At 54.4% G+C, this 17,802-nt stretch overlaps 1 long non-coding RNA gene across 6 annotated transcripts in view; it reads right to left on the reverse strand.

Annotated features, from left to right (window-relative positions):
- LOC127470998 (uncharacterized) overlaps positions 1-17,802 on the reverse strand; it is a 52,134-nt gene that overhangs the window by 10,043 nt on the left and 24,289 nt on the right. Inside the window, exon 3 of one of the 6 annotated variants that reach the window (XR_007904518.1) lies at positions 2,193-2,219. The exons of 2 other annotated variants lie outside the window; for them this stretch is intronic. This is a non-coding gene — a long non-coding RNA (uncharacterized LOC127470998). Of the gene's footprint in view, positions 1-2,192; positions 2,220-5,251; positions 5,279-13,347; positions 13,375-15,686; positions 15,714-17,802 lie in introns of those variants that run through there. 3 more of the 6 variants (XR_007904519.1, XR_007904520.1, XR_007904521.1) reach the window with 3 other exon arrangements.

The raw sequence follows: 17,802 nt of genomic DNA on the forward strand, positions 1-17,802 counted from the left end.
TGGCAGCTGGAGCTGTATAAAGCAAAGGTCCCTTCTCCCCAGCGAAGCAAGCCTGCAACCCTTGGTTCTTGGGTGGATTTGGTGGGCCAGCCTGGATACTCCATGGCAGCAAGAGCTTTCTGTCCTGACCTCTTTACTGTGGAAGGAATCTTCAAACGTACGCCATTTGGGCAGTGGGATTGGCAGCTGGGGCTCTCTAAAGCCAAGAGCCCTTCTCCCCAGCCAAGCAAGCCTGCAACCTTTGGTTCTTGGGTGGATTTGGTGGGCCAGCCTGGGTACTCCATGGCAGCAAGAGCTTTCTGTCCTGGCCCCTTTGCTCTGGAAGGAATCTTCAAACGTACGGAATTTGGGCAGTGGGATTGGCAGCTGGAGCTTTATAAGGCCAGGTGCCCTTCTTCCCAGCCAAGGTAGCCTGCAACCTTTTGCTCTTGGGTCGATTTGGTGGGCCAGCCTGGGTACTCCATGGCAGCAAGAGCTTTCTGTCCTGGCCCCTTTGCTCTGGGAGGAATCTTCAAACGTACGGAATTTGGGCAGCAAGATTGGCAGGTGGAACTGTATAAAGCCAAGAGCCCTTCTCCCCAGCCAAGCATGCCTGCAACCTTTAGCTCTCTGGTGCATTTGGTGGACCAGCCTGGGTACTCCATGGCAGCAAGAGCTTTCTGTCCTGGCCCTATTGCTTAGGGAGGAATCTTCAAACGTACGACATTTGGGACGTGGGAATGGCAGTTGGAGCTGTATAAAGCCAGGTGCCCTTCTCCCCAGCCAAGCAAGCCTACAACCTTTGGTTCTCTGGTGCATTTGGTGGGCCAGCCTGGGTACTCCATGGCAGCAAGAGCTTTCTGTCCTGGCCCCTTTGCTCTGGGAGGAATCTTCAAACGTACGCCATTTGGGCAGCAAGATTGGCAGCTGGAGCTGTATAAAGCCAAGAGCCCTTCTTCCCAGCCAAGCAAGCCTGCAACCTCTGGCTCTCTGGTGCATTTGGTGGGCCAGCCTGGGTACTCCATGGCAGCAAGAGCTTTCTGTCCTGACCTCTTTGCTCTGGGAGGAATCTTCAAACATACGCCATTTGGGCAGTGGGATTGGCAGCTGGAGCTGTATAAAGCCAGGTGCCCTTCTCCCCAGCCAAGGTAGCCTGCAACCTTTTGCTCTCGGGTCGATTTGGTGGGCAAGCCTGGGTACTCCATGGCAGCAAGAGCTTTCTGTCCTGGCCCCTTTGCTCTGGGAGTAATCTTCAAACGTACGGAATTTGGGCAGCAAGATTGGCAGCTGGAGCTGTATAAGGCCAAGAACCCTTCTCCCCAGCCAAGCAAGCCTGCAACCTTGGGCTCTCTGGTGCATTTGGTGGGCCAGCCTGGGTACTCCATGGCAGCAAGAGCTTTCTGTCCTGGCCCCTTTGCTCTGGGAGGAATCTTCAAACGTACGGAATTCGGGCAGTGGGATTGGCAGCTGGAGCTGTATAAAGCCAAGAGCCCTTCTCCCCAGCCAAGCAAGCCTGCAACCTTTGGTTCTCTGGTGCATTTGGTGGGGCAGCCTAAGTACTCCATGGCAGCAAGAGCTTTCTGTCCTGACCTCTTTGCTCTGGAAGGAATCTTCAAACGTACGCCATTTGGGCAGTGGGATTGGCAGCTGGAACTGTATAAAGCCAAGAGCCCTTCTCCCCAACCAAGCAAGCCTGCAACCTTGGGTTCTCTGGTGCATTTGGTGGGCCAGCCTGGATACTCCATGGCAGCAAGAGCTTTCTGTCCTGGCCCCTTTGCTCTGGGAGGAATCTTCAAACGTACGGAATTTGGGCAGCAAGATTGGCAGCTAGAACTCTATAAAGCCAAGAGCCCTTCTCCCCAGCCAAGCAAGCCTGCAACCTTTGGTTCTCTGGTGCATTTGTTGGGCCAGCCTGGATACTCCATGGCAGCAAGAGCTTTCTGTCCTGACCTCTTTGCTCTGGAAGTAATCTTCAAACGTACGGAATTTGGGCAGTGGGATTGGCAGCTGGAGCTGTATAAAGCCAGGTGCCCTTCTTCCCAGCCAAGGTAGCCTGCAACCTTGGGTTCTCAGGTGCATTTTGTGGACCAGCCTGGGTACTCCATGGCAGCAAGAGCTTTCTGTCCAGACCCCTTTCCTCTGGGAGTAATCTTCAAACGTACGCCATTTGGGCAGTGGGACTGGCAGCTGGAGCTGTATAAAACCAAGAGTCCTTCTCCCCAGCCAAGCAAGCCTGCAACCTTTGGCTCTCTGGTGCATTTGGTGGGCCAGCCTGGGTACTCCATGGCAGCAAGAGCTTTCTGTCCTGGTCCCTTTGCTCTGAGACGAATCTTCAAACGTACGGAATTTGGGCAGCAAGATTGGCAGCTGGAGCTGTATAAACCCAAGAGCCCTTCTCCCCAGCCAAGCAAGCCTGCAACCTTTGGTTCTCTGGTGTATTTGGTGGGACAGCCTAAGTACTCCATGGCAGCAAGAGCTTTCTGCCCTGACCTCTTTACTCTGGGAGGAATCTTCAAACGTACGCCATTGGGCAGTGGGACTGGCAGCTGGAGCTCTATAAAGCCAAGAGCCCTTCTTCCCAGCCAAGCAAGCCTGCAACCTTTGGCTCTTGGGTGGATTTGGTGGGCCAGCCTGGGTACTCCATGGCAGCAAGAGCTTTCTGTCGTGGCCCCTTTGCTCTGGGAGGAATCTTCAAACGTAAGGAATTTGGGCAGTGGGACTGGCAGCTGGAGCTGTATAAAGCAAAGGTCCCTTCTCCCCAGCGAAGCAAGCCTGCAACCCTTGGTTCTTGGGTGGATTTGGTGGGCCAGCCTGGATACTCCATGGCAGCAAGAGCTTTCTGTCCTGACCTCTTTGCTCTGGAAGGAATCTTCAAACGTACGCCATTTGGGCAGTGGGATTGGCAGCTGGAGCTGTATAAAGCCAAGAGCCCTTCTCCCCAACCAAGCAAGCCTGCAACCTTGGGTTCTCTGGTGCATTTGGTGGGCCAGCCTGGGTACTCCATGGCAGCAAGAGCTTTCTGTCCTGGCCCCTTTGCTCTGGGAGGAATCTTCAAACGTACGGAATTTGGGCAGCCAAATTGGCAGCTAGAACTCTATAAAGCCAAGAGCCCTTCTCCCCAGCCAAGCAAGCCTGCAACCTTTGGTTCTCTGGTGCATTTGTTGGGCCAGCCTGGATACTCCATGGCAGCAAGAGCTTTCTGACCTGACCTCTTTGCTCTGGAAGTAATCTTCAAACGTACGCCATTTTGGCAGTGGGATTGGCAGCTGGAGCTGTATAAAGCCAGGTGCCCTTCTCCCCAGCCAAGAAAGCCTGCAACATTGGGTTCTCTGGTGCATTTGGTGAGCCAGCCTGGGTACTCCATGGCAGCAAGAGCTTTCTGTCCTGGCCCCTTTGCTCTGGGAGGAATCTTCAAACGTACGGAATTTGGGCAGCAAGATTGGCAGGTGGAACTGTATAAAGCCAAGAGCCCTTCTCCCCAGCCAAGCATGCCTGCAACCTTTAGCTCTCTGGTGCATTTGGTGGGCCAGCCTGGGTACTCCATGGCAGCAAGAGCTTTCTGTCCTGGCCCCTTTGCTTAGGGAGGAATCTTCAAACGTACGACATTTGGGACGTGGGAATGGCAGCTGGAGCTGTATAAAGCCAGGTGCCCTTCTCCCCAGCCAAGCAAGCCTACAACCTTTGGTTCTCTGGTGCATTTGGTGGGCCAGCCTGGGTACTCCATGGCAGCAAGAGGTTTCTGTCCTGGCCCCTTTGCTCTGGGAGGAATCTTCAAACGTACGCCATTTGGGCAGAAAGATTGGCAGCTGGAGCTGTATAAAGCCATGAGCCCTTCTTCCCAGCCAAGCAAGCCTGCAACCTCTGGCTCTCTGGTGCATTTGGTGGGCCAGCCTGGGTACTCCATGGCAGCAAGAGCTTTCTGTCCTGACCTCTTTGCTCTGGGAGGAATCTTCAAACGTACGCCATTTGGGCAGTGGGATTGGCAGCTGGAGCTGTATAAAGCCAGGTGCCCTTCTCCCCAGCCGAGGTAGCCTGCAACCTTTTGCTCTCGGGTCGATTTGCTGGGCAAGCCTGGGTACTCCATGGCAGCAAGAGCTTTCTGTCCTGACCTCTTTGCTCTGGGAGGAATCTTCAAACGTACGGAATTTGGGCAGCAAGATTGGCAGGTGGAACTCTATAAAGCCAAGAGCCCTTCTCCCCAGCCAAGCATGCCTGCAACCTTTAGCTCTCTGGTGCATTTGGTGGGCCAGCCTGGGTACTCCATGGCAGCAAGAGCTTTCTGTCCTGGCCCCTTTGCTTAGGGAGGAATCTTCAAACGTACGACATTTGGGACGTGGGAATGGCAGCTGGAGCTGTATAAAGCCAGGTGCCCTTCTCCCCAGCCAAGCAAGCCTACAACCTTTGGTTCTCTGGTGCATTTGGTGGGCCAGCCTGGGTACTCCATGGCAGCAAGAGGTTTCTGTCCTGGCCCCTTTGCTCTGGGAGGAATCTTCAAACGTACGGAATTCGGGCAGTGGGATTGGCAGCTGGAGCTGTATAAAGCCAAGAGCCCTTCTCCCCAGCCAAGCAAGCCTGCAACCTTTGGTTCTCTGGTGTATTTGGTGGGGCAGCCTAAGTACTCCATGGCAGCAAGAGCTTTCTGTCCTGACCTCTTTGCTCTGGAAGGAATCTTCAAACGTACGCCATTTGGGCAGTGGGATTGGCAGCTGGAGCTGTATAAAGCCAAGAGCCCTTCTCCCCAACCAAGCAAGCCTGCAACCTTGGGTTCTCTGGTGCATTTGGTGGGCCAGCCTGGATACTCCATGGCAGCAAGAGCTTTCTGTCGTGGCCCCTTTGCTCTGGGAGGAATCTTCAAACGTACGGAATTTGGGCAGCCAAATTGGCAGCTAGAACTCTATAAAGCCAAGAGCCCTTCTCCCCAGCCAAACAAGCCTGCAACCTTTGGTTCTCTGGTGCATTTGTTGGGCCAGCCTGGATACTCCATGGCAGCAAGAGCTTTCTGTCCTGACCTCTTTGCTCAGGAAGTAATCTTCAAACGTACGGAATTTGGGCAGTGGGATTGGCAGCTGGAGCTGTATAAAGCCAGGTGCCCTTCTCCCCAGCCAAGGTAGCCTGCAACCTTGGGTTCTCAGGTGCATTTTGTGGACCAGCCTGGGTACTCCATGGCAGCAAGAGCTTTCTGTCCAGACCCCTTTCCTCTGGGAGGAATCTTCAAACGTACGCCATTTGGGCAGTGGGACTGGCAGCTGGAGCTGTATAAAGCCAAGAGTCCTTCTCCCCAGCCAAGCAAGCCTGCAACCTTTGGCTCTCTGGTGCATTTGGTGGGCCAGCCTGGGTACTCCATGGCAGCAAGAGCTTTCTGTCCTGGCCCCTTTGCTCTGAGACGAATCTTCAAAGGTACGGAATTTGGGCAGCAAGATTGGCAGCTGGAGCTGTATAAAGCCAAGAGCCCTTCTCCCCAGCCAAGCAAGCCTGCAACCTTTGGTTCTCTGGTGTATTTGGTGGGCAGCCTAAGTACTCCATGGCAGCAAGAGCTTTCTGCCCTGACCTCTTTACTCTGGGAGGAATCTTCAAACGTACGCCATTGGGCAGTTGGACTGGCAGCTGGAGCTCTATAAAGCCAAGAGCCCTTCTTCCCAGCCAAGCAAGCCTGCAACCTTGGGCTCTTGGGTGGATTTGGTGGGCCAGCCTGGGTACTCCATGGCAGCAAGAGCTTTCTGTCGTGGCCCCTTTGCTCTGGGAGGAATCTTCAAACGTAAGGAATTCGGGCAGTGGGACTGGCAGCTGGAGCTGTATAAAGCAAAGGTCCCTTCTCCCCAGCGAAGCAAGCCTGCAACCCTTGGTTCTTGGGTGGATTTGGTGGGCCAGCCTGGATACTCCATGGCAGAAAGAGCTTTCTGTCCTGACCTCTTTACTCTGGGAGGAATCTTCAAACGTACGCCATTTTGGCAGTGGGATTGGCAGCCGGGGCTCTCTAAAGCCAAGAGCCCTTCTCCCCAGCCAAGCAAGCCTGCAACCTTTGTTTCTTGGGTGGATTTGGTGGGCCAGCCTGGGTATTCCATGGCAGCAAGAGGTTTCTGTCCTGGCCCCTTTGCTCTGGGAGGAATCTTAAAACATACGCCATTTAGGCAGCAAGATTGGCAGCTGGAGCTCTAAAAAAGCAAGAACCCTTCTCCCCAGCCAAGCAAGCCTGCAACCTTTAGCTCTCTGGTGCATTTGGTGGGCCAGCCTGGGTACTCCATGGCAGCAAGATCTTTCTGTCCTGGCCCCTTTGCTCTGGGCGGAATCATCAAACGTACACCATTTGGGCAGTGGGATTGGCAGCTGGAGCTTTATAAGGCCAGGTGCCCTTCTTCCCAGCCAAGGTAGCCTGCAACCTTTTGCTCTTGGGTCGATTTGGTGGGCCAGCCTGGGTACTCCATGGCAGCAAGAGCTTTCTGTCGTGGCCCCTTTGCTCTGGGAGGAATCTTCAAACGTACGGAATTCGGGCTGTGGGATTGGCAGCTGGAGCTGTATAAAGCAAAGGTCCCTTCTCCCCAGCGAAGCAAGCCTGCTACCTTTGGTTCTTGGGTGGATTTGGTGGGCCAGCCTGGGTACTCGATGGCAGCAAGAGCTTTCTGTCCTGACCTCTTTGCTCTGGAAGGAATCTTCAAACGTACGCCATTTGGGCAGTGGGATTGGCAGCTGGAGCTGTATAAAGCCAGGTGCCCTTCTTCCCAGCCAAGGTAGCCTGCAACCTTTTGCTCTTTGGTGCATTTTGTGGGCCAGCCTGGGTACTCCATGGCAGTAAGAGCTTTCTGTCCAGACCCCTTTGCTCTGGGAGGAATCTTCAAACGTACGGAATTTGGGCAGTGGGATTGGCAGCTGGGGCTCTCTAAAGCCAAGAGCCCTTCTCCCCAGCCAAGCAAACCTGCAACCTTTGGTTCTTCGGTGCATTTGGTGGGCCAGCCTGGGTACTCCATGGCAGCAAGAGGTTTCTGTCCTGGCCCCTTTGCTCTGGGAGGAATCTTCAAACGTACGCCATTTGGGCAGTGGGATTGGCAGCTGGAGCTGTATAAAGCCAGGTGCCCTTCTCCCCAGCCAAGGTAGCCTGCAACCTTTGGTTCTTGGGTAGATTTGGTCGGCCAGCCTGGGTACTCCATGGCAGCAAGAGCTTTCTGTCCTGGCCCCTTTGCTCTGGGAGGAATCTTCAAACGTACGCCATTTGGGCAGCAAGATTGGCAGCTGGAGCTGTATAAAGCCAAGAGCCCTTCTCCGCAGCCAAGCAAGCCTGCAACCTTTGGTTCTCTGGTGCATTTGGTGGGCCAGCCTGGGTACTCCATGGCAGCAAGAGCTTTCTGTCCTGACCTCTTTGCTCTGGGAGGAATCTTCAAACGTACGACATTTGGGACGTGGGAATGGCAGCTGGAGCTGTATAAAGCCAGGTGCCCTTCTCCCCAGCCAAGCAAGCCTACAACCTTTGGTTCTCTGGTGCATTTGGTGGGCCAGCCTGGGTACTCCATGGCAGCAAGAGCTTTCTGTCCTGGCCCCTTTGCTCTGGGAGGAATCTTCAAACGTACGCCATTTGGGCAGTGGGATTGGCAGCTGGAGCTGTATAAAGCCATGAGCCCTTCTTCCCAGCCAAGCAAGCCTGCAACCTCTGGCTCTCTGGTGCATTTGGTGGGCCAGCCTGGGTACTCCATGGCAGCAAGAGCTTTCTGTCCTGACCTCTTTGCTCTGGGAGGAATCTTCAAACGTACGGAATTTGGGCAGCAAGATTGGCAGCTGGAGCTCTATAAGGCCAAGAGCCCTTCTCCCCAGCCAAGCAAGCCTGCAACCTTGGACTCTCTGGTGCATTTGGTGGGCCAGCCTGGGTACTCCATGGCAGCAAGAGCTTTCTGTCCTGACCTCTTTGCTCTGGAAGGAATCTTCAAACGTACGCCATTTGGGCAGTGGGATTGGCAGCTGGAGCTGTATAAAGCCAAGAGCCCTTCTCCCCAACCAAGCAAGCCTGCAACCTTGGGTTCTCTGGTGCATTTGGTGGGCCAGCCTGGATACTCCATGGCAGCAAGAGCTTTCTGTCGTGGCCCCTTTGCTCTGGGAGGAATCTTCAAACGTACGGAATTTGGGCAGTGGGATTGGCAGCTGGAGCTTTATAAAGCCAGGTGCCCTTCTTCCCAGCCAAGGTAGCCTGCAACCTTTTGCTCTTGGGTCGATTTTGAGGGCCAGCCTGAGTACTCCATGGCAGCAAGAGGTTTCTGTCCTGGCCCCTTTGCTCTGGGAGGAATCTTCAAACGTACGGAATTTGGGCAGCCAAATTGGCAGCTAGAACTCTATAAAGCCAAGAGCCCTTCTCCCCAGCCAAGCAAGCCTGCAACCTTTGGTTCTGTGGTGCATTTGTTGGGCCAGCTTCGATACTCCATGGCAGCAAGAGCTTTCTGTCCTGACCTCTTTGCTCTGGAAGTAATCTTCAAACGTACGGAATTTGGGCAGTGGGATTGGCAGCTGGAGCTGTATAAAGCCAGGTGCCCTTCTTCCCAGCCAAGCAAGCCTGCAACCTTGGGTTCTCAGGTGCATTTGGTGGGCCAGCCTGGGTACTCCATGGCAGCAAGAGCTTTCTGTCCAGACCCCTTTCCTCTGGGAGGAATCTTCAAACGTACGCCATTTGGGCAGTGGGACTGGCAGCTGGAGCTGTATAAAGCCAAGAGTCCTTCTCCCCAGCCAAGCAAGCCTGCAACCTTTGGTTCTTGGGTGCATTTGGTGGGCCAGCCTGGGTACTCCATGGCAGCAAGAGGTTTCTGTCCTGGCCCCTTTGCTCTGAGACGAATCTTCAAACGTACGGAATTTGGGCAGCAAGATTGGCAGCTGGAGCTGTATAAAGCCAAGAGCCCTTCTCCCCAGCCAAGCAAGCCTGCAACCTTTGGTTCTCTGGTGTATTTGGTGGGGCAGCCTAAGTATTCCATGGCAGCAAGAGCTTTCTGTCCTGACCTCTTTGCCCTGGGAGGAATCTTCAAACGTACGGAATTTGGGCAGTGAGATTGGCAGCTGGAGCTCTATAAAGCCAAGAGCCTTTCTCCCCAGCCAAGCAAGCCTGCAACCTTTGGCTCTTGGGTGCATTTGGTGGGCCAGCCTGGGTACTCGATGGCAGCAAGAGCTTTCTGTCCTGACCTCTTTGCTCTGGAAGGAATCTTCAAACGTACGCCATTTGGGCAGTGGGACTGGCAGCTGGAGCTGTATAAAGCCAGGTGCCCTTCTTCCCAGCCAAGCAAGCCTGCAACCTTGGCTTCTCTGGTGCGTTTTGTGGGCCAGCCTGGGTACTCCATGGCAGCAAGAGCTTTCTGTCCTGGCCCCTTTGCTCTGGAAGGAATCTTCAAACGTACGCCATTGGGCAGTGGGACTGGCTGCTGGAGCTCTATAAAGCCAAGAGCCCTTCTCCCCAACCAAGCAAGCCTGCAACCTTTGGCTCTCTGGTGCATTTGGCGGGCCAGCCTGGATACTCCATGGCAGCAAGAGCTTTCTGTCCTGGCCCCTTTGCTCTTGGAGGAATCTTCAAACGTACGGAATTTGGGCAGCCAAATTGGCAGCTAGAACTCTATAAAGCCAAGAGCCCTTCTCCCCAGCCAAGCAAGCCTGCAACCTTTGGCTCTTGGGTGCATTTGTTGGGCCAGCCTGGGTACTCCATGGCAGCAAGAGCTTTCTGTCCTGACCTCTTTGCTCTGGAAGCAATCTTCAAACGTACGGAATTTGGGCAGTGGGATTGGCAACTGGAGCTCTATAAAGCCAGGTGCCCTTCTTCCCAGCCAAGCAAGCCTGCAACCTTGGGTTCTCTGGTGCATTTTGTGGGCCAGCCCGGGTACTCCATGGCAGCAAGAGCTTTCTGTCCAGACACCTTTGCTCTGGGCGGAATCATCAAACGTACGCCATTTGGGCAGTGGGACTGGCAGCTGGAGCTGTATAAAGCCAAGAGCCCTTCTCCCCAGCCAAGCAAGCCTGCAACCTTTGGTTCTCTGGTGTATTTGGTGGGGCAGCCTAAGTACTCCATGGCAGCAAGAGCTTTCTGTCCTGGCCCCTTTGCTCTGGGAGGAATCTTCAAACGTACGGAATTTGGGCAGCCAAATTGGCAGCTAGAACTCTATAAAGCCAAGAGCCCTTCTCCCCAGCCAAGGAAGCCTGCAACCTTTGGCTCTTGGGTGCATTTGTTGGGCCAGCCTGGATACTCCATGGCAGCAAGAGCTTTCTGTCCTGACCTCTTTGCTCTGGAAGGAATCTTCAAACGTACGGAATTTGGGCAGTTGGATTGGCAGCTGGAGCTGTATAAAGCAGGGTGCCCTTCTTCCCAGCCAAGGTAGCCTACAACCTTGGGTTCTCTGGTGCATTTTGTGGACCAGCCTGGGTACTCCATGGCAGCAAGAGCTTTCTGTCCTGGCCCCTTTGCTCTGGAAGGAATCTTCAAACGTACGCCATTTGGGCAGTGGGATTGGCAGCTGGAGCTGTATAAAGCCAAGAGCCCTTCTCCCCAGCCATGCAAGCCTGCAACCTTTGGCTCTCTGGTGCATTTTGTGCGCAAGCCTGGGTACTCCATGGCAGCAAGAGCTTTCTGTCCAGACCCCTTTGCTCTGGAAGGAATCTTCAAACGTACACCATTTGGGCAGTGGGACTGGCAGCTGGAGCTGTATAAAGCCAAGAGTCCTTCTCCCCAGCCAAGCAAGCCTGCAACCTTTGGCTCTTGGTTTGATTTGGTGGGCCAGCCTGGGTACTCCATGGCAGCAAGAGCTTTCTGTCCTGGCCCCTTTGCTCTGGGAGGAATCTTCAAACGTACGCCATTTGGGCAGCCAAATTGGCAGCTAGAACTCTATAAAGCCAAGAGCCCTTCTCCCCAGCCAAGCAAGCCTGCAACCTTTGGTTCTCTGGTGCATTTGTTGGGCCAGCCTGGATACTCCATGGCAGCAAGAGCTTTCTGCCCTGACCTCTTTACTCTGGGAGGAATCTTCAAACGTACGCCATTGGGCAGTGGGACTGGCAGCTGGAGCTCTATAAAGCCAAGAGCCCTTCTTCCCAGCCAAGCAAGCCTGCAACCTTTTGCTCTTGGGTGCATTTGGTGGGCCAGCCTGGGTACTCCATGGCAGCAAGAGCTTTCTGTCGTGGCCCCTTTACTCTGGGAGGAATCTTCAAACGTAAGGAATTCAGGCAGTGGGACTGGCAGCTGGAGCTGTATAAAGCAAAGGTCCCTTCTCCCCAGCGAAGCAAGCCTGCAACCCTTGGTTCTTGGGTGGATTTGGTGGGCCAGCCTGGATACTCCATGGCAGCAAGAGCTTTCTGTCCTGACCTCTTTACTGTGGAAGGAATCTTCAAACGTACGCCATTTGGGCAGTGGGATTGGCAGCTGGGGCTCTCTAAAGCCAAGAGCCCTTCTCCCCAGCCAAGCAAGCCTGCAACCTTTGGTTCTTGGGTGGATTTGGTGGGCCAGCCTGGGTACTCCATGGCAGCAAGAGCTTTCTGTCCTGGCCCCTTTGCTCTGGAAGGAATCTTCAAACGTACGGAATTTGGGCAGTGGGATTGGCAGCTGGAGCTTTATAAGGCCAGGTGCCCTTCTTCCCAGCCAAGGTAGCCTGCAACCTTTTGCTCTTGGGTCGATTTGGTGGGCCAGCCTGGGTACTCCATGGCAGCAAGAGCTTTCTGTCCTGGCCCCTTTGCTCTGGGAGGAATCTTCAAACGTACGGAATTTGGGCAGCAAGATTGGCAGGTGGAACTGTATAAAGCCAAGAGCCCTTCTCCCCAGCCAAGCATGCCTGCAACCTTTAGCTCTCTGGTGCATTTGGTGGACCAGCCTGGGTACTCCATGGCAGCAAGAGCTTTCTGTCCTGGCCCTATTGCTTAGGGAGGAATCTTCAAACGTACGACATTTGGGACGTGGGAATGGCAGTTGGAGCTGTATAAAGCCAGGTGCCCTTCTCCCCAGCCAAGAAAGCCTACAACCTTTGGTTCTCTGGTGCATTTGGTGGGCCAGCCTGGGTACTCCATGGCAGCAAGAGCTTTCTGTCCTGGCCCCTTTGCTCTGGGAGGAATCTTCAAACGTACGCCATTTGGGCAGCAAGATTGGCAGCTGGAGCTGTATAAAGCCAAGAGCCCTTCTTCCCAGCCAAGCAAGCCTGCAACCTCTGGCTCTCTGGTGCATTTGGTGGGCCAGCCTGGGTACTCCATGGCAGCAAGAGCTTTCTGTCCTGACCTCTTTGCTCTGGGAGGAATCTTCAAACATACGCCATTTGGGCAGTGGGATTGGCAGCTGGAGCTGTATAAAGCCAGGTGCCCTTCTCCCCAGCCAAGCAAGCCTGCAACCTTTTGCTCTCGGGTCGATTTGGTGGGCAAGCCTGGGTACTCCATGGCAGCAAGAGCTTTCTGTCCTGGCCCCTTTGCTCTGGGAAGAATCTTCAAACGTACGGAATTTGGGCAGCAAGATTGGCAGCTGGAGCTGTATAAGGCCAAGAACCCTTCTCCCCAGCCAAGCAAGCCTGCAACCTTGGGCTCTCTGGTGCATTTGGTGGGCCAGCCTGGGTACTCCATGGCAGCAAGAGCTTTCTGTCCTGGCCCCTTTGCTCTGGGAGGAATCTTCAAACGTACGGAATTCGGGCAGTGGGATTGGCAGCTGGAGCTGTATAAAGCCAAGAGCCCTTCTCCCCAGCCAAGCAAGCCTGCAACCTTTGGTTCTCTGGTGTATTTGGTGGGGCAGCCTAAGTACTCCATGGCAGCAAGAGCTTTCTGTCCTGACCTCTTTGCTCTGGAAGGAATCTTCAAACGTACGCCATTTGGGCAGTGGGATTGGCAGCTGGAGCTGTATAAAGCCAAGAGCCCTTCTCCCCAACCAAGCAAGCCTGCAACCTTGGGTTCTCTGGTGCATTTGGTGGGCCAGCCTGGATACTCCATGGCAGCAAGAGCTTTCTGTCCTGGCCCCTTTGCTCTGGGAGGAATCTTCAAACGTACGGAATTTGGGCAGCAAGATTGGCAGCTAGAACTCTATAAAGCCAAGAGCCCTTCTCCCCAGCCAAGCAAGCCTGCAACCTTTGGTTCTCTGGTGCATTTGTTGGGCCAGCCTGGATACTCCATGGCAGCAAGAGCTTTCTGTCCTGACCTCTTTGCTCTGGAAGTAATCTTCAAACGTACGGAATTTGGGCAGTGGGATTGGCAGCTGGAGCTGTATAAAGCCAGGTGCCCTTCTTCCCAGCCAAGGTAGCCTGCAACCTTGGGTTCTCAGGTGCATTTTGTGGACCAGCCTGGGTACTCCATGGCAGCAAGAGCTTTCTGTCCAGACCCCTTTCCTCTGGGAGTAATCTTCAAACGTACGCCATTTGGGCAGTGGGACTGGCAGCTGGAGCTGTATAAAACCAAGAGTCCTTCTCCCCAGCCAAGCAAGCCTGCAACCTTTGGCTCTCTGGTGCATTTGGTGGGCCAGCCTGGGTACTCCATGGCAGCAAGAGCTTTCTGTCCTGGTCCCTTTGCTCTGAGACGAATCTTCAAACGTACGGAATTTGGGCAGCAAGATTGGCAGCTGGAGCTGTATAAACCCAAGAGCCCTTCTCCCCAGCCAAGCAAGCCTGCAACCTTTGGTTCTCTGGTGTATTTGGTGGGACAGCCTAAGTACTCCATGGCAGCAAGAGCTTTCTGCCCTGACCTCTTTACTCTGGGAGGAATCTTCAAACGTACGCCATTGGGCAGTGGGACTGGCAGCTGGAGCTCTATAAAGCCAAGAGCCCTTCTTCCCAGCCAAGCAAGCCTGCAACCTTTGGCTCTTGGGTGGATTTGGTGGGCCAGCCTGGGTACTCCATGGCAGCAAGAGCTTTCTGTCGTGGCCCCTTTGCTCTGGGAGGAATCTTCAAACGTAAGGAATTTGGGCAGTGGGACTGGCAGCTGGAGCTGTATAAAGCAAAGGTCCCTTCTCCCCAGCGAAGCAAGCCTGCAACCCTTGGTTCTTGGGTGGATTTGGTGGGCCAGCCTGGATACTCCATGGCAGCAAGAGCTTTCTGTCCTGACCTCTTTGCTCTGGAAGGAATCTTCAAACGTACGCCATTTGGGCAGTGGGATTGGCAGCTGGAGCTGTATAAAGCCAAGAGCCCTTCTCCCCAACCAAGCAAGCCTGCAACCTTGGGTTCTCTGGTGCATTTGGTGGGCCAGCCTGGGTACTCCATGGCAGCAAGAGCTTTCTGTCCTGGCCCCTTTGCTTAGGGAGGAATCTTCAAACGTACGACATTTGGGACGTGGGAATGGCAGCTGGAGCTGTATAAAGCCAGGTGCCCTTCTCCCCAGCCAAGCAAGCCTACAACCTTTGGTTCTCTGGTGCATTTGGTGGGCCAGCCTGGGTACTCCATGGCAGCAAGAGGTTTCTGTCCTGGCCCCTTTGCTCTGGGAGGAATCTTCAAACGTACGCCATTTGGGCAGAAAGATTGGCAGCTGGAGCTGTATAAAGCCATGAGCCCTTCTTCCCAGCCAAGCAAGCCTGCAACCTCTGGCTCTCTGGTGCATTTGGTGGGCCAGCCTGGGTACTCCATGGCAGCAAGAGCTTTCTGTCCTGACCTCTTTGCTCTGGGAGGAATCTTCAAACGTACGCCATTTGGGCAGTGGGATTGGCAGCTGGAGCTGTATAAAGCCAGGTGCCCTTCTCCCCAGCCGAGGTAGCCTGCAACCTTTTGCTCTCGGGTCGATTTGCTGGGCAAGCCTGGGTACTCCATGGCAGCAAGAGCTTTCTGTCCTGACCTCTTTGCTCTGGGAGGAATCTTCAAACGTACGGAATTTGGGCAGCAAGATTGGCAGCTGGAGCTCTATAAGGCCAAGAGCCCTTCTCCCCAGCCAAGCAAGCCTGCAACCTTGGGCTCTCTGGTGCATTTGGTGGGCAAGCCTGGGTACTCCATGGCAGCAAGAGCTTTCTGTCCTGGCCCCTTTGCTCTGGGAGGAATCTTCAAACGTACGGAATTCGGGCAGTGGGATTGGCAGCTGGAGCTGTATAAAGCCAAGAGCCCTTCTCCCCAGCCAAGCAAGCCTGCAACCTTTGGTTCTCTGGTGTATTTGGTGGGGCAGCCTAAGTACTCCATGGCAGCAAGAGCTTTCTGTCCTGACCTCTTTGCTCTGGAAGGAATCTTCAAACGTACGCCATTTGGGCAGTGGGATTGGCAGCTGGAGCTGTATAAAGCCAAGAGCCCTTCTCCCCAACCAAGCAAGCCTGCAACTTTGGGTTCTCTGGTGCATTTGGTGGGCCAGCCTGGATACTCCATGGCAGCAAGAGCTTTCTGTCGTGGCCCCTTTGCTCTGGGAGGAATCTTCAAACGTACGCCATTTGGGCAGCCAAATTGGCAGCTAGAACTCTATAAAGCCAAGAGCCCTTCTCCCCAGCCAAGCAAGCCTGCAACCTTTGGTTCTCTGGTGCATTTGTTGGGCCAGCCTGGATACTCCATGGCAGCAAGAGCTTTCTGTCCTGACCTCTTTGCTCAGGAAGTAATCTTCAAACGTACGGAATTTGGGCAGTGGGATTGGCAGCTGGAGCTGTATAAAGCCAGGTGCCCTTCTCCCCAGCCAAGGTAGCCTGCAACCTTGGGTTCTCAGGTGCATTTTGTGGACCAGCCTGGGTACTCCATGGCAGCAAGAGCTTTCTGTCCAGACCCCTTTCCTCTGGGAGGAATCTTCAAACGTACGCCATTTGGGCAGTGGGACTGGCAGCTGGAGCTGTATAAAGCCAAGAGTCCTTCTCCCCAGCCAAGCAAGCCTGCAACCTTTGGCTCTCTGGTGCATTTGGTGGGCCAGCCTGGGTACTCCATGGCAGCAAGAGCTTTCTGTCCTGGCCCCTTTGCTCTGAGACGAATCTTCAAAGGTACGGAATTTGGGCAGCAAGATTGGCAGCTGGAGCTGTATAAAGCCAAGAGCCCTTCTCCCCAGCCAAGCAAGCCTGCAACCTTTGGTTCTCTGGTGTATTTGGTGGGGCAGCCTAAGTACTCCATGGCAGCAAGAGCTTTCTGCCCTGACCTCTTTACTCTGGGAGGAATCTTCAAACGTACGCCATTGGGCAGTTGGACTGGCAGCTGGAGCTCTATAAAGCCAAGAGCCCTTCTTCCCAGCCAAGTAAGCCTGCAACCTTGGGCTCTTGGGTGGATTTGGTGGGCCAGCCTGGGTACTCCATGGCAGCAAGAGCTTTCTGTCGTGGCCCCTTTGCTCTGGGAGGAATCTTCAAACGTAAGGAATTCGGGCAGTGGGACTGGCAGCTGGAGCTGTATAAAGCAAAGGTCCCTTCTCCCCAGCGAAGCAAGCCTGCAACCCTTGGTTCTTGGGTGGATTTGGTGGGCCAGCCTGGATACTCCATGGCAGAAAGAGCTTTCTGTCCTGACCTCTTTACTCTGGGAGGAATCTTCAAACGTACGCCATTTTGGCAGTGGGATTGGCAGCTGGGGCTCTCTAAAGCCAAGAGCCCTTCTCCCCAGCCAAGCAAGCCTGCAACCTTTGTTTCTTGGGTGGATTTGGTGGGCCAGCCTGGGTATTCCATGGCAGCAAGAGGTTTCTGTCCTGGCCCCTTTGCTCTGGGAGGAATCTTAAAACATACGCCATTTAGGCAGCAAGATTGGCAGCTGGAGCTCTAAAAAAGCAAGAACCCTTCTCCCCAGCCAAGCAAGCCTGCAACCTTTAGCTCTCTGGTGCATTTGGTGGGCCAGCCTGGGTACTCCATGGCAGCAAGATCTTTCTGTCCTGGCCCCTTTGCTCTGGGCGGAATCATCAAACGTACGCCATTTGGGCAGTGGGACTGGCAGCTGGAGCTGTATAAAGCCAAGAGTCCTTCTCCCCAGCCAAGCAAGCCTGCAACCTTTGGCTCTTGGGTGCATTTGGTGGGCCAGCCTGGGTACTCCATGGCAGCAAGAGCTTTCTGTCCTGGCCCCTTTGCTCTGGGAGGAATCTTCAAACGTACGGAATTTGGGCAGCAAGATTGGCAGCTGGAGCTGTATAAAGCCAAGAGCCCTTCTCCCCAGCCAAGCACGCGTGCAACCTTTAGCTCTCTGGTGCATTTGGTGGGCCAGCCTGGGTACTCCATGGCAGCAAGAGCTTTCTGTCCTGACCTCTTTGCTCTGGAAGGAATCTTCAAACGTACGGAATTTGGGCAGTTGGATTGGCAGCTGGAGCTGTATAAAGCAGGGTGCCCTTCTTCCCAGCCAAGGTAGCCTGCAACCTTGGGTTCTCTGGTGCATATTGTGGACCAGCCTGGGTACTCCATGGCAGCAAGAGCTTTCTGTCCTGGCCCCTTTGCTCTGGAAGGAATCTTCAAACGTACGCCATTTGGGCAGCAAGATTGGCAGCTGGAGCTGTATAAAGCCAAGAGCCCTTCTCCCCAGCCAAGCAAGCCTGCAACCTTTGGCTCTCTGGTGCATTTTGTGGGCAAGCCTGGGTACTCCATGGCAGCAAGAGCTTTCTGTCCAGACCCCTTTGCTCTGGGCGGAATCTTCAAACGTACGCCATTTGGGCAGTGGGACTGGCAGCTGGAGCTGTATAAAGCCAAGAGTCCTTCTCCCCAGCCAAGCAAGCCTGCAACCTTTGGCTCTTGGTTTGATTTGGTGGGCCAGCCTGGGTACTCCATGGCAGCAAGAGCTTTCTGTCCTGGCCCCTTTGCTCTGGGAGGAATCTTTAAACGTACGGAATTTGGGCAGCCAAATTGGCAGCTAGAACTCTATAAAGCCAAGAGCCCTTCTCCCCAGCCAAGCAAGCCTGCAACCTTTGGTTCTCTGGTGCATTTGTTGGGCCAGCCTGGATACTCCATGACAGCAAGAGCTTTCTGCCCTGACCTCTTTACTCTGGGAGGAATCTTCAAACGTACGCCATTGG

Source organism: Manacus candei, unplaced genomic scaffold (assembly GCF_025592945.1).
Source record: "Manacus candei isolate 608988 ecotype Guabito, Panama unplaced genomic scaffold, ASM2559294v1 h1tg000023l, whole genome shotgun sequence".
Classification (NCBI taxonomy): Eukaryota; Metazoa; Chordata; class Aves; order Passeriformes; family Pipridae; genus Manacus; species Manacus candei.